Source organism: Aulonocara sp. 'chitande type north' Nkhata Bay, linkage group LG12 (assembly GCF_057382095.1).
Source record: "Aulonocara sp. 'chitande type north' Nkhata Bay isolate Kocher_YH1m ecotype deep benthic linkage group LG12, A_spYH_male_GT1.1, whole genome shotgun sequence".
Classification (NCBI taxonomy): domain Eukaryota; kingdom Metazoa; phylum Chordata; class Actinopteri; order Cichliformes; family Cichlidae; genus Aulonocara; species Aulonocara sp. 'chitande type north' Nkhata Bay.
The window spans coordinates 39,312,836-39,329,325 of NC_141355.1; positions in this window are offsets into that span (position 1 = coordinate 39,312,836).

Below are 16,490 nucleotides of genomic sequence, written 5' to 3' on the forward strand. Positions count from 1 at the left end.
TGTTTAAATGCTCGGGATAAGAAGTTAGTTCCCTGGTCTGGTTGCACTGTTTTTGGGAGACCAAAGGTGGTAAAAAATTAGATTAGCGCCTTAGTAATGTTTGCAGTGGTGATCCTCCGCAGAGGAATTGCTTCGGGGAACTGCGTGGACAAGCACATTATGGTCAATAAAAACTGATTACCTGCCCGTGTTCTTGGCAACGGACCAACACAATCGACCAAAACATGCTCAAATGGCTCACCAACAGCAGGTATTGGACATAGTGGGGCGGGGGGCACAGTTTGGTTTGGTTTGCCCACCAGTTGACATGTGTGACAAGTATTACAATACCTTGCAACATCTGCCTTCATTGCCGGCCAGAAGAAGTGCTGCAGAACACGGTCATATGTTTTAGTTATCCCCAAATGTTATATATATGTTGTTTTATATATTTTATTTTATTATTTTTTACTATTTAATTTGTAAAAATGTGTATACACACACACACACACACACACACACACACACACACACACACACACACACACACACACGTAGAAAAACATTTAGTATACACATCCAGAAATGCATACACTATTATATATTGTACATATATTTATTAGTTTCAGGTTGGCCATTCTTGTATTTTGCTGTTGTGTTTTGCACACCTCTGTTGCTTGTGGGGCTCGCACACAAGAATTTCACTCGCATGTGCTGTGCCAGTGTGCCTGCACATGTGATGTGACAATAAAAGTGATTTGATTTGATTTGATTTGATTTGAAATGTCCTGACCATGAATGGTCATGGGCTAATTGTAGCACGTGCTGACACAAACTAGCCGGGACTACTATCTGTTGGACTACACTCCAGTCCTCCCCTGGCTTTGAGGTCCACCTGCGCATTAACAATCCATCACAAACAGAAAATCTGCAAAGATCTGCAAAGAGTGGTGCACTCAGCCGAACGCATCATTCAATCACAGCTCCCTGACCTGCTGTCCATCTACACCAAGCGGTGTAAGTCCAAAGCTAGGAAGATTATGATGGACCTCTCCCATCCCAACAATGGACTCTTCTCACTGTTGAGGTCTGAGAAGCGCTTCCGCTCCCTTAAGGCCAAAACAGAGAGAATGAGGAGGAGCTTCTTCCCACAGGCTATTCGGGCCCTGAACCAGGTGTAGGACTGGACTCTCACACACGTCACCACACGCACCACCACACATTTCCTATAATCCTATAATTTATAATCTTTATAATCTCTTCTGCTATTTGCACATTCTTTACTGTAAATTCCTAGGTTAATTTGTAAATTCTGTAGTAAACTGTAAATTGTAAATATTGTAAAACTTTTCTTCTGTCATTTAATGGTCGGGCATTGTACAGCTACAAGCATTTCACCCCCATGTCATACTGTGTATGGTTGTGTGTGTGTGACAAATAAAATTTGAATTTGAATTTGAAAATGTCTGCTTCCTGTCTCCTGTCGGACCATCACTCTCATCTACGGCGGCAAAACATTTGGCTAACGACGGGTCCTCTTTCTGAGCTATAATAAGGGCCTCCCGTGTGAGGAGAGGGGGGGCTGCGGGTTCAGGAGCAGGCTACTTCTTGAGCCACTTCCTTGGCATCAGGACCCACCTCCTCCTCAGAGGGCATCACATCCTTTTCCAAAATAGAGCCGACCACTGACTCTGACATGTCAACCACTTCTCCCTGCCGATGGGCGTGTGACCAGGTAAGAACACCTACAGGAAATACATCCGGGTGCTGCCGGCTTAAAACATCTGATAAAGGACTTGGGTCAGGAGTCTTTGTGACCTCTGGGGTAGGATAAACCTTCCCGCCTGCAATGTCATTGCCCATTATGAAATCCACGCCTTCAATTGGGAAGCAAGGACACACAGCTACAGGAAAAATACCACTTACTAGGTCACTCTGCATCCAGACTCGATGGAGGGGGGCGGGCACATAAGTCATTCCAACGCCTCTAACAATAACATCAGTGCCGCTGGCAGTCTTTTCATCAAAGGCAAGTGCACTGGCCAGTATGGGGGACTCTGAGCCACCTGTGCCACGTAAAATGGTCACAGTACGCCCATCTTCAGGCTCACTTGAGAGTGACACCGCTCCTTTGAAAATGAAGGGTTTAAAACATTCACCAGGAGTCTCAGTGCTAAGGGGTCTGTTAATAGGGGAAGCGATTTTAATCAGCCCTATCCCTTTTGGCTTACGTGGTGTTGAAGCTGGCTGTCTTCGCTTGTAGGCCTCGCAGTCCGCTATTACAGTTTTTTCTGAATGCTTAAACCCTAACTGTGATTCCTGTAGCACAATCTCTAAAACTATTCAGACTTATAGCAAAACCACTCACTGAGTTTGCAAAACTAAAAGCACAAAAACTGCTTTGCACTCAGTTTGCAATTTCGTAACACACACTCTGCAAAACTGTAGGCACAATTCACTGCACAACACTCAATTTCCAAATTTCCAACACACTCCTAGCAAAAGTATACACATGTATGGCTATCATTAACACTAATTTGCCAACTGTCTGGCACACTTTCACATGTGAAAACTGTTTTAGATAATTAGTTCACTTTGCAGTCAGCCTAAGCACTATAATACAGGTAAGCTGTGTGTGCGGAGTACAATGGAGGGAGCAGAAAGAGTGAGAAGTAGAGGAGGCCAAGGAAGAGGACGTGGAGGTGAAGAAGTAGGATGAAGAGGACGACAAGGACAAGGAGGAGCAAGAGGAAGACGAGGAGGGGGCAGAGGAAGCATGTTCACTGCAGACCACGTAACCCATATAGTCATTATGGCGATTGCAAATAATCCTATACTTGGAAATAAACACTTGTGTTTGTTTTGATGTGTTTGAATAAACACCAGGGCCCTGTTTCAGGAAGCCGGTTTAGTGGAAAAACTGAGTAAGTATACCCTGAGTTAACGAAAACTCTGGGTTTTCGGTTTCACAAAGCGAGTTCAGCTGCAGCCTGAGTGAGTCACTATGACGACACACTCCGTGAAGCTAACCTGCCCCCTAGCAGGTTTACTACAACTAACCCTGACTGTCTCCGCCCCTTTGTCGGAAACCTGACAGTAGGAAGTGTCGGACATGGCGTGCCACTTCCTTGAAGAGCCAGTAGATCGTGAAGCCCAAATTCTCCGCAGAGCTCTCCGCCGGGAGAGAGTGATCAGAGCGCGTTTGGACATTTTATCATTTCCTGATGATTTTCTGTGTGAATGTTACCGTTTCTCAGCACAATCTATAATTTATTTGAATAACATCCTCAGGCCATATATTACGCATGTGACACATCGCGGACATGCTCTCAGTTCATTACATATTATTTGTATTGCACTTCGGTTTTTTGCAAACGGGAGCTTTCTGTATAATATTGGTGATGCTGAGCACGTTTCCAAGGCTACCGTCTGTCGGGCAGTCAGGAATGTTACAGTTGCACTGAAACGTCTCCTGTACTCGTTTGTGGTGTTCCCCGGTCACAGACCCACAAGATTTATCAAAGAGGGATGCCACAAAATTGCAGGTATCAGGATGAACAAAACTTAATTTATGATGTGGTGATATTTGAACTACTACTTAAATTTTACATTTATTTTCAGGGTTCCCAGGCGTGATTGGCTGTATAGATGGCACTCACATTCCAATCATTGCTCCTTTAGTAAATGAAGGAGACTATGTGGACAGGAAGTCTTTCCACAGCATTAATGTACAGGTACATAGTTCCCTGTAGCATTTCAAACTAACAAATTATTTCATTATAGTAATGGATGCTAATTTGTGTTCTCTGCACTGTGAAGATCATATGTGATGCTGCCAACATTATCACAAATGTGGAAGCCAAGTGGCCAGGCTCTGTCCATGACTCACAAATATTCCGTGAATGTACACTGAGCACAAAATTTGGACATGGTGAGTTGAAAATACTTTAAAATATATAAAGACCAATTGCTTCAGGGACATTTGAACTGAAGTGTACCCTTCTGTCTTAGGAGAGTTCACTGGCTACTTGCTTGGTGATAGGGGGTATCCATGTTTACCCTATTTGCTTACCCCTTACCCTGACCCTGAACCGGGCCCACAGCAGCGATATAATCTGGCTAATTGCAGGACAAGAGCCAGAATTGAAATGACTATCGGAATGCTTAAGGCCCGGTTCCAGTGCCTGCAAAGACTCAGGGTCACCCCAGAAAGGGCATGTGACATTATTGTGGCATGTGTGATTCTTCACAACATTGCCACAATTAGAGGAGAACACTGTCCTTCTGAACCAAACATCAGCAGTGATCCAAACCATGAACATCCTGACCCTCCCACGGACATACAAGATGGAAGCGCAGTCAGAGACACCATATGTCACAATCATTTCTTTTGACCCATCACCTCAACATGTTGAAAGAAGAATAAACAGATTTTTTGTTCAACTGGCTTTATTGGTCGCCTGTGTTTCCTGTACACAAAGTATTAAAAGATGTAAACCTCATAAAGTGTCTCTGTTGCTTCCTCCTCTGTAACAGCTGTCAATGTTTCTTCATTATTTTCCTGTAGTAAAGAAATAGACAACATTGCTGTTCTACTGTAAACTCATCTAATCTGTGGAGTATTACTCACAACTGCATGTTGGTCTGGCTCAACAGGAGGCTGCACCAGATGCAGTACACCACCACCATCAACTGATAGAATATGAGGTTTATACAGGTCACTTATAACTTACAAGGGACCAAATGGCAATTAACAAACATACCAAGCACCTTACACTTCATTGTCATTATGCTCTCAAAGACAACCAAGGCTGAGGGAAGGCAAAATCAGTAGGAAAATAACTTCACTACAAAATAATCCATTATGGTAAAGAGTTTATCAAATGAATGAGTAGCACTGCGAAGGTGACTGTGAAGAAAGGATGTATGCACATCATGTATTATTTTGAATTTACCCCCTATGTAGGCACTTGTGTCTTGCGGGGTTATTGACTCAGAGGATGTCCCCGCAGAGATGCCTTCGGCCACAGGGCGCCCACTGTTTTGGCTGAGGGCCAACTGCTCAGCCTCTGTGAGTGGTGGTGGTGGAGGACCCCCACCTGTTTTTCGGGCCTCCGCTTTTTTTTCTGTTGGCTATAACGGGCCACATTTGAGCATACAGAGTAAGCAAATATGTACTTGTAATGTGCTCAGATAATTTCAATAAGTGCTTACAGAAAGAAAATTAATGTAGCCTCTAACTGCAATTGATTTACATCGGACAAACAGACCAAGCACTATGGCTCATAATACAATTACACCTCACCTGTTTGGACTATATTTTTAGATTTCATTTTTACTTGCTGCCAGGAACGTTTGGGGCCTGTTGGGTTGCACCTGCGCTCACATCACATCACAAAATAAAATGTATAAAATAACAAATAAAATAACATATGATAAAATAACGTGTTAAATGGGTGGAAATCCCTCGATCAATGTTTAAATTAACACTCACGCATTGACTCTGTCGGCTATGTTTTGCCATGCATGCTCCCTTTGTTTTGCAGCTGAGGCTGTGTTACTTTTTTTCTGAGAAATTTGCATGTTATCGGCATATGCTGCCATCAGAATTTCGGCCTCAAGCGCTGTGAAATACATTGACCGCGCCTTCTTTCCCTCCGTCTCCATGGTGACTCGCTTAATCTGTGCTCCGCTTATCAGGGCTTTATGTATCCTCGTCCGCGCGCTTCACTTGGGGTTAAAGCAACTCCGCGTTGACTGAACTAATTGTTATCAGCCTTTCTGAAACCGAATATTCCAAGTTGGACAGTTCGGGGTTACTCAACCCTGCGTATCGTTTTTCACTCTGAGTTTTCTAAACCGGCTTCCTGAAATAGGGCCCAGTACTTGAAGTTTGGATCCCTCCATGCTTATGGATCTATGACAGGAGTATGAGCTCAAACTGACATAGCCTACCTTGTGCACAGGGAAAGCAAACGCCAGATGTGTTTTGTATTCATACCATCAGTGTGCAGTTGGCGCATTGTGTGCTTAGTAGATGATGGCTTGTGTGTACTGTTTGATACGGAAACACCATTTTTACGAAGGTGTGTAGAGTTAATCTAGCTGTGTTTGCTTTTGCAAGAGAACTACAATGTTTTGATGATTGGGTGACAGGTTTTCTTATTTGTGTGAAGAGTTTTGCAAAATTAGCCAATAGTTACAAAAAAAGGGCTTAAGCAATCAGACAAAACTGTAAATCCAAGGTGCTGTGGTAGAGGCCCCTAGAAGAAGGGGAAGTTTTTTTTTTCCATTTTACCACAAAGATTTCAACATATTCTGTGGGCCCATCAAAGTCAGCAGCTTCAAGTAGAGAAACTGTGGTTACATGTAATTTGTACCACTTGGTCCTGATCACAATACATCTTTATAAATACTTTAGACTTTGGAACAGTGAAATTATTGATCATATCAAACTGATTCATTAGTAGGTCATTAGCAAGACTCTGTAGAACTTGTCTGCATGCTGAGGTGGGAACCCCTAACCCTACTCAAGTAAATTTAAATAAATGTGAGTGTTTGGAAAAAAGTACTTCCAAAAGTACATTTATTGCACCATGTTTATTCACTCACGAGCTGCTGTAACATGAATCAAATGGTTGAACTGCCACCTCAGCATGCAGTCAAGTTCTATAGTCTTGCTAATGACCTACTGATGTTATTCAGGTGTGCTGCAGCAGGGACACATGGAAAAGTTTAGGACACCGCCCATCGAGGACTGGAGTTTGACCCCATGCACTAGAGCATAGGTGTCAAACTCTGGCCCGCGGGCCAAATTTGGCCTGCAGCCTAATTTAATTTGGCCCGCAAAGCCATACCAAATTATTATTAGAGCTGGCCAACTGGTATTATACAGCTAATATATATATTGTTTAGTATTAAGCTTTGCTTGTTCCATATTCAGTTTTTCAGCAAAACTTGTTTGAGTCCATAAGAAGAGATTCATTCTTAAATCTGGAGGAAGATTTTTTTTCAATAAATATTAATGTTAGCCCGCGACTTTGTTCCAGTTTTGAATTTTGGCCCACTGTGTATTTGAGTTTGACACCCCTGCACTAGAGGATTGAAGGGTTGAAGCTTTCAGAATAATATAAAATAATCATAGTTTAAATATGTAGCACAATAATCACAATAAAACGTTCCCTTATAAACCTACAAATCCGTTTCTTTTGTGTTAGACTGTGATTTTGTCCTTACAACTGAGCAATCATTTCTGTTATATATTATGAAAATATTTGAAACACCGCTGATAGCACAAACACAGAATTATGTAAGCAAACAAAATCATCAAAAACTTAACATTAAAGAAGGGATCATGACTGTCGTGTCATTCTGACAAAGTCATTTTTCTTTCAATGCATTTTCGGTTGAGTCTGCCTACCTGACATTGGGCGACCGTGCCTCAGGGGGTTGGGAAGCGCATCTGTAACCGGAAGGTCGCCGGTTTGATCCCCGGGCTCTCTGTCCTGGTCGTTGTGTCCTTGGGCAAGACACTTCACCTACCGCCTACTGGTGTTGGCCAGAGGGGCCGATGGCGCGATATGGCAGCCTGGCTGTCGCTACAACTGTAGCTGCCTCCACCAGTGTGAGAATGAATAGTGGAATTGTAAAGCGCTTTGGGTTCCTTGAAAAGCGCTATATAAATGCAATCCACTGTTATTACCTTGCCAGTTTATTATTTACCTCCACACTCAGAAGGAAAGTTCAGACTTCACAGGGATCACTGACTCACTGAGAACAGAGTTCATGCATGTAAAAGAAAGAAGGTGTGTCAGGAGAAAGTAAAGAACCTGATTGGACAAAATAACCCCACAGCATGGACACAGTCACTTCCCTCAGGTATGTGGAAGGTGTAAAACTTAGATGACCTTTCTTTTATCATGACAACATGAACAGTTTAGCCTGTGGCCCTTAAATCATCACAAGATCATCACATATGAGATACAAAATCATATACTTCAAGTTGTCTGCATGTACACACCTTCTCAATAAAATTTTGCCTAAAATAGAAAAAAAAAAGAATATTGTCCAACTTCTGAGAAGTGTAGTCCTTTGCTAATTAATTAATTGTTTAAATCTCTAGTTCAAAGAATCACTCAATGGTCATTCAGAGTGGACATGGCACAGTGGAAATACTAGAAGGCCTCCTCTTTAACACCACCCATCTTCTTGGTCAAAAATGCTCCACCTATGTGCACTGTGAACGACCATCCTTGAACAGAGGGGGTGGCTTACAATACCAACTATCTGCCACCTACAATCCAGTTTTGAGATCCTTACCAGACCCCTAAACCCCCACTCACATCTTGCGTCAAGTGACCTCAATAGGTCATATGATGGGGTGAGGGAAGGTCTCACAATGGTTTCACCCAAAACCTCTGCTGATAATGACCCACACCTTTCTTCACACCTTGGCTCATGTGATGAGGCACAATAGTGGGTCTATGACCTTCTTAAGGGACAATTCCCAGTGGGATTTAAATGCATGGAATTCTTCACCATTTGGTTTTAGAACTGACGAAAACTCTCAAAGTGAAACATCTTCAAGAAACCTAAAGAAGTCCAGTCGCCTTGTTTCCAAGCTCTTTAGACATACATACTTTACATAGAAATCATCACTACTTTTTTTTTCCTCACAATGCTTACATTCTGCTGTGTGGTTGGGTGCAGCAATCATCCATGATGGAAAGAATCTTTTTTAATCACTTTCCTGTTGTTTCAAAAGAATACGGAAAGAACCCAAGTAACAGATTAACGGGGATCAGATAAATAGTATAACAATTATAAGTTACTTAAAATTTTAAACAACAACAAAAAAAGAAAACATTTTGCCAAGTAAGATTAGATGCTGGCATCCCAAACTTTTAAACTTCTTTTCCTCTGATCAACAGCTTGATTACATTCTAACATATCAACAGTTTATTTGCTAAGTTCAAGTCTGCCAACCTTAGATCCACTGCAAAAAAAGTTTCAGTAACAGCTGCGAATAGCAAGACCAGGAGCTAACAGCAGCTAACAGAGGCAAAAAAAGCAGCGCTTGCTGATGGAAAATTACAGATATCCTCAACAACTCACCTAGGTATCACTGTCATTAATCACAAATGAGCTACGTTAACTTGTTGATAGTGTAAGGGATGATGCACAGAGATGTGTCAATATCAAAATGTAACAAAAATCAGGTAAGTACCTGAGCAGTGACTGTGGTTTGTTACCCATGTTGACACAAAAATTTATAGGCATCCAAACTTTTGTAGGTCTTCAGATCTTTTCCAGTATAAATTCAGGAGTTGTTGTTAACATAACGATATAAATCATGTTGTTTGAAGTCAGTGAGAAATCCAGGGTTACACTTCACAACATCAGTAAACACTGTTGGAGGGCACAAGATAACATCCATTGTCAACTCTCCCTTTCCCAGTTTCTCCACATAATGAGCAAAATGCTTGCTGTTAGAGTTTGTATTGTTGATTGTCATTTATGCTTAGAAATATTTAACCATAGATGCTTAGAGGTGTATAATCAATTGTGTAGTGATAAGTTGTGTGATCTTTAACAGGCTACAGAGGTTTGGTGTGCATTCCACACTAGAATGCACACCTACATCCTGGGAGCACGGGAAGAGGTCGCATCTTGTCTTAATTGTTTTATGGTAGGATTAACGTAGCTACGTCTGTTCTAGTCTAAGTGCTTTTCTGTTTAGATGAACTGCTGGACTTCCTCACCGGGGGGGGTCTAGTCTACCCTCTTCCTGACCAAGGATGTTTGACCCTTTGATCAGCAACACACACACACACACACACACACACACACACACACACACAGGCAAGGTACTCTTTGTGTGTATGTAGACGTCATATGTTAATGAACCTATGCATATTCATGTAACCTCAATAAAAGGACAATGGTACGGGAGGACGGACGAGAGCGACTGGGGTCAAGCAAAGGGACGGCGCTCTGTCCGGTCTCTCCCGTGCACGAGTACCATGAAGAACTTTGCCTATTTGTGTCTTGCTTAGCAGTGTAATTATATTGTCTTCAACGTTCCAGCAGATGGGTTCAAGCTACAAACCTATCACTTGCCATGAATTTTTTTTATTTCCTCTGAGAGAGAATATATCCTTGTTTTTTACTCAAAGTTGCCATAGTTTATCTCATCTACATAATATTTTGTAGGTGTTTCACTTTGTTTCAGGATTATTACATGTCTAAAATAGCCAACAAGTTAAAACGACGTGGTAAACGGTCACATGGCTGCAAAGCTTCTGTTCATATGTTGTCACCACAAAAAAAGCTGTAAGAGACATAGTTTTAAAATACATATTGAATTTCAGATCAATGTATTGATCTTGAATCAAACCTCAGATGTCAAATGTTACATATTTTGAGTCTTTTTTTCTTTTTCTTTTTTTTGCTGCCTGTCCCGTTTGGTTCTTTAGCCATCAGAATTGTTGTCTTAAGGCCAAGAAAGATGCCCAACGGATTTACTTTATCAAGTGGATCATCAAGGCCTTGTTAAGTTTGGATCGACAGCTCAGTGGAGCAATCAGGATAGTTTGCAGTGGGTTCTGTCTGTAGTTTTCTCCCACCAGGACACCATGTAGTTACTGGGGTTAGGTTAATTGGTGATTCTAAATTACCTGTAAGTGTGAAAGTGAGCGCAAATGGTTGTCTGTGTTCGACTATTTTGAAGATGATTTACCCAAACTTGGCAGCAACACTCAGCAGCTCTCCAATAAATCTGACCTTTGACCTGCTGTTTGACTGGAAGCGACACCTCTGAAAGAGTTGGAGTTACTGTCTGTAATGCTTTATGGACAACATAAAAAATGATGAATAAACTTCACACAATCAAATGGGATACTTTTAATTTCAGTGCCTGATTAGTTTTTCTTTGAACTGACTGTCAGAGAGACATTAGACGAGTCCCCTTGTATTCAATGTAAATGTTTGGTCACTGCAGAGATTCTGGAGATCATATGTATGAACTGAAGTTTTGCACTTTTTAGCATATAAAAGTATATAAATCTCAACACTGAAGAGTGAGTTAATTCAAATAAGATTACATTTGAAGCACAGAGTTTATTATTAATTTAATCCTTTACTGTACTGAGGTAAAATGCCAAGGTGCCTTTTTTGTCCTACTGTGCACTTGTTTTCCACTTAATTTAGCTGACAGTTGTAGTTACTGCTTACATATTTCATTATTATATCTTCAGTTTGGCTAAAAGTGTCATTTGGTGTGAGTAGTGTTTTGGTGAGCTCCTGCAGAATTGGCTGGGTTTTTTTTTTCAATTATTATTGGGCACTTTTTCTCTGATTCGATTCCAAGCGATATCTAAGTCCTTTTAGAATAGTATATGTGGCGGAGGTGTGGTCTCAGGTCTGCTGCAGAGGAGGGGTGACGCTGTGAGCTCATAGGGGAGGCATGGAGGCGTGGTGGGAACAGGTGTGCTTGGGCAAGTCGATTGACGATGAGTCTGTGTTTTCTGTCCCATTGGCGGCTGGGCAGAAGTAAGGTGACAATGAACCAGGAGTGTCTGCGTCCTGAGCTGAAAGGCTAACAAAACCGCAGTTTGTGTTGCCATAAATAAAAGAGCTGCTGCCCAAACATAAGGCCAGTTTGTGCGTATGTGTGTTCCGAGGTCCTGTGTCACAGTATACTTTTTGGTTTTGGTCACTAAAATGCCATCAAAGCTGACTAAAGGAGGAAACTCAATCCCGCCTGAGTCGGGGACTGCGGGCCAGGCCATCACTAGTAACGATGTCGGCGCTCTCAAAATAGAGCTGCTTTTGGCTCTCCGCAAGGACTTCAGGGAGTTTAAGGGGGTTTCAGTGGATTAACTGAACAATATGACCATCTCCATTTCCCCTGATTGTACCAGCAAGATGGTGCTAGCACGTGCAGCCTTCGCGGACTGCTGCTGCCAGGAACCAAAGGGGAGCCGTCCCACCAAGCCCAGCTGTTATAGCGGATATAGCGGACACACTAGTCCATTATCTCTGAAACGTGATTCTGTGCTGTTCCCTGGTGATAAGGTTGGGTCAGAGACTTGGAATGATGTCACAGTGCTGAAGAAAGAATTTTATTTACAACGAACCCACATCAAACACACTCTCGCTGACCAGTAAGGATGTGGTTCTGAAATTAATACAAATAAGAAATAACATAAACATCTCTCTCAGGTTCAACATTACAGAGAACACCATACCAGAATACACGTGGATAGAAACAGATACCATGAAAGATTATCATAAGGACATCACAAGAAGCACAGTAGGCTCAATATCACTAGGTCTTTATCTTTATCTTATCTTTATCTGGATCCCTAGAGAAATAAATAAGGTCAGCGGTCCCCAACCCCCGGGCCTCGAACCGGCACCGGTCCGTGAGTCGTTTGGTACCGGGCCGCGAGAGTTGAGGCTCAGCTGTGAAATGTATGGTTTTCAGGGTTTTTATCGGTTTTCAGTGTTATTTTGTTATCGTTTTTATCGTTAACTCGGTTTTCCTGGGTCTTTTCAGCAATCTGTCTTTTTTTTTTTTTTTGCCTGTCCCATTTGGTTCATTAGCCGTCAGAATTGTTGTCTGAAGACCAACAAGGATACCCAATGGATTTACTTTGCCAAATGGATCATCGTGGCATTGCCGTATTGGTCCATTTGATCGATCTTTGTTTTTATTATTTATTGTATTTTATTTTATTTTCAGATGTTACAGACGGGACAGACATGAGTGAGAGATAGGAAAGGGAGAAAGAAAGAGGAAGGAAAAGAAAAACAGAAGGAGAGAGGGACAGTGAGAAAGGGGGGGAGAAAAAAAATTTCCTGGATCACCTGTTGAGAGAAGAATAGAAAACAAGCAAAAGAAAAACAAAACAAAGCAACATATTAAACACAACACCATCGCATTAATCTAGCTAAGTGTAAACAGCAGTAAATACTAAATATTCAATGTTGTTGTGCAGCACGCAGGACAGATGTGCTTCGAAGTAGCAGCCAAGAAAGGTGTAATTTAAGTCTACGAGCAGTGAACACCCGTGTGCCTCAGCAATCTGACAAAAAATGTTTTAGTACGACTTTGCTAAGCTACGGAGCTGCAGCGCTTGATGGACTGTCGAAGGATTATACGGCGACTGAGGAGCCTCGCGGAGTGATACGTACTGTGCTTCAACGTAATATTACCGTATTGTGTGTGTATAAGGACCATAAATGGCACCTGTTCAGCGACGTGGTTACGAAGAGGATTTCAAACTCCAGGCTGTCAGTCACACAGTAGAAGTTGGGAACAGAGCAGCTGTGAAATCTGTCTTTGTTATTATGCTCAGCATCTTTGTTTACATTTTGACTGCACAATTGTGAGCTTTTTGTTATGCACAAAAACAACATACTTTTCTTTTATTTATGGAGCATTGTTATTTAAAAAATGCTCATAATTTATTTTTGAGTAGTTTTTTCATGTACATCTACATTGTATGTTAATAAAAGTACCTGTGTGACATCTGAGACACAGTTTTGACTAAGAGCTCTCTTTTTGTTCTTACTTTATGGCTTAAAAAAAATATCGAGATATGAATTTTGGGTCAAATCGCCCAGCCCTAACTGAGAGTCACAGTCACTTCATTCAGGGTCTGTGGAAGTGCACCCTCTTCCAAGGCCATATTAAACATTTTCAGCAAATATGGGGTAAGTAAACTTAAACGTTTGATAAAACTCATTACATAGACCATCAGGTCCTGGGCTCTTCCTGTTTTTCAGGGAGCGTATGGTATTATTCAGCTCTGGACATGTTAAGTCTGCATCTAGAGACATCCTGTCCTTTTGTCCCAATGTAGGCAAGTCACATGTGTGTAGAAAACCCTGCATAGTTTCAGAAGGTGCGTTACACTGAGATGTATATAACTGTTCATAAAACTGTCTAAAAGCACTATTAATATCCTTATGAGAGTTAATCAACAACCCTGAGTCTGACCTGAGTCTGACCCTGACCACTTTCTCTCTTTCTTAGATGCCTGGCCAGTAATTTATGCAGCTTATCACCAAATTCAAGGTTTGCTTAACAGGCCCTGGAAATTTTATCTGAGAGCAATTTATTGAGTTTGTACTTCAGAGTCAATATTTTACTGTGTAGCTGTACTGATGGTTGTTTGGCAGAGTCCAACTTTGGTATTTGAACCTCCAACTGTATATGTTCATGCATTATTACATTTTTTTCTCAGACGACTGAAAGGACAGCCTCTCACATACGCTTTAAACGTCTACCACGTGTGGGCTTCATTTATTCACCAGCTGAAATCCTGAAGTCAAAACTGATGCATTCAAGAATGAAACAGGAAGTTAATCATTCTAAAGTTTAAAAGCAGGGAAAGAAAGTTTCCCCTCCCACAGAACAAAGTTTTCTCACTCAAGAACCACTGAGAGCAAAATAAGAAGAGTAGCTGATGAAGCTGGAGCGACATGCAGAGATGGAGATGAGCTGACGGCAGATTTTATATGAGAATGAAACATTGGTGGCTGTTCCTGAACTCCTCTAATGTCCACTATCAAAAAAGCTTATTAAGACTTAATGTAAATCTTTCTAAAGCATTTATCATCACTGTGAAACTCCTGAAAACAAACACACTTTTACTGTGTTTTATATTTAAGCAGTGAAATCTTATAACTTTGACTTGAAACTTGAAAGTTGCTGATCTGAAGTAAAACCAAATATTCACTGAAGTTGTGTTTGTGTGATGTGCAGAGAGACGTCTGAGTTTCTTTCCACTCACCTGCTGAAGTCAGTGCTGCAGAGCAGGGCCGTGCAGAGAGGTTTAAAGGGGCGGGTGCTCAAAGTTAAAAAGGGGCACATTGAACCAGGCTGAATAACAACAACACACATTCATCAAGAATCTAATATGGGAAGGGCAGGGCTGTGTTGGTCTGAGACTGTAGACATTAAAAAGTCCACAGGAGAGATGGTAGCTGATTAAACAAGTGTCATGAGATAATAACAAAATGCAAAGATTGGTGACAGCGCTTGGAACCATAAGGCAACAAAAACTGTGAGAAATAAATTAGGCTCTGCCTGTGAATCACTCTTTGCTTCTCTTCTTCCTTCCATCATTTCATATATCACTCTCCACTTGCTGTCTATGTGAGAACAAGGCACAACTTGCTATTGCAATAAACTATAATCTAATTATCCACACCTAACAACTCCAGCACTTAATCTATAATAAAATGATGACAGAAAAATGTTATAGCCCTGCCTTTAGTAGCCTCACACAGCTCCTGCTGTTTCCTCCTCATGTCCTTACCAGCCATGTCTGCACAATGTTATATCATGAGTAAATCCATCTAAATAAAACAAACACACGCACACACAGTGACATTTTAGACCTTCTTCAGAATACTGTATATACTATGGGCATCACTGTGCTGATCCAGAATCCTTACATATTTATTTATTACTAGAGCTACAATAATAAAGCAATGAGGGGGAAGTAATAAATATGAAATAATGTATTTATGATGATTCCATTTGTTTCACTATCCACTCTGTGCAGGGCAAAGCTTCTTACATGTTTAAACTGTAGAAATACAATAATTTTACTGCTGTAACATCCAACTTTTGTCTTATTTAAAATATAAATCTAATATAATCTGCTTCTTAATGTATGTTCTTTAAAATACAGCGTGTGTTTTTAATATATTATAATTATAATAATGCATAATTATGTGGACATGCATATTAGATCGTTTTTTAGTGAAATATAATCCCTCCAGAAAGGCAGGAAAAGCCCGGAAACTTACTTTAAAACTAAATATGTTCCCTAAAACGGTGATAGAGCTACAGACCCATGACAGCCTTACACAGGTAGCCAGCAGCTGTGACCAGCACTACTTGTGCAGTTAATAAAAGGACAGGTAATGTTTGTCGCGCTGTTGCACACACAGCACGATCATTTGTTTCAGTTCGTCAGTTGCAACAAGACAACTTACCAACGTGTACGTAATAAGCTGATACTCCTGGGTGCTACACACTACAGTGTACGCTGTGCACCTACTTACTGGTTGTGTCGCATCAGTCTGTGTCTCTGAGTTAACTTGTGTTTCTCCTGCAGCTCCGGACCACTAAAAATGCGCGTGCTCTTTGTGAGCTCGTTCCCGGCTCGTAACCAGCGCGTTCTGCCGTCAAGGGCGATCATTGGTTAAATGTGATCATGTGACTGATGCAAGCCAGATCCTTTTATTTAGCAAAACTGTGATTAATAGTTAAATATTATTGTTGAGGGGCACAGACAGGACTCCGCACACACACATTAAAAAAAAAAAAAAAAAAATTTTTTTAAAAAGTTGCCTCAACAAAAGGGCACTTTGGGCACCCATCAGGAAAGGGGCGGGTGCTCAAGCCCCTCTAGTCCCCCCCTCTGCACGTGCCTGCTGCAGAGAGAAGTGCTGTGAGTCCTCAGAGTGAAGCGCTATATATACCCGTGGCC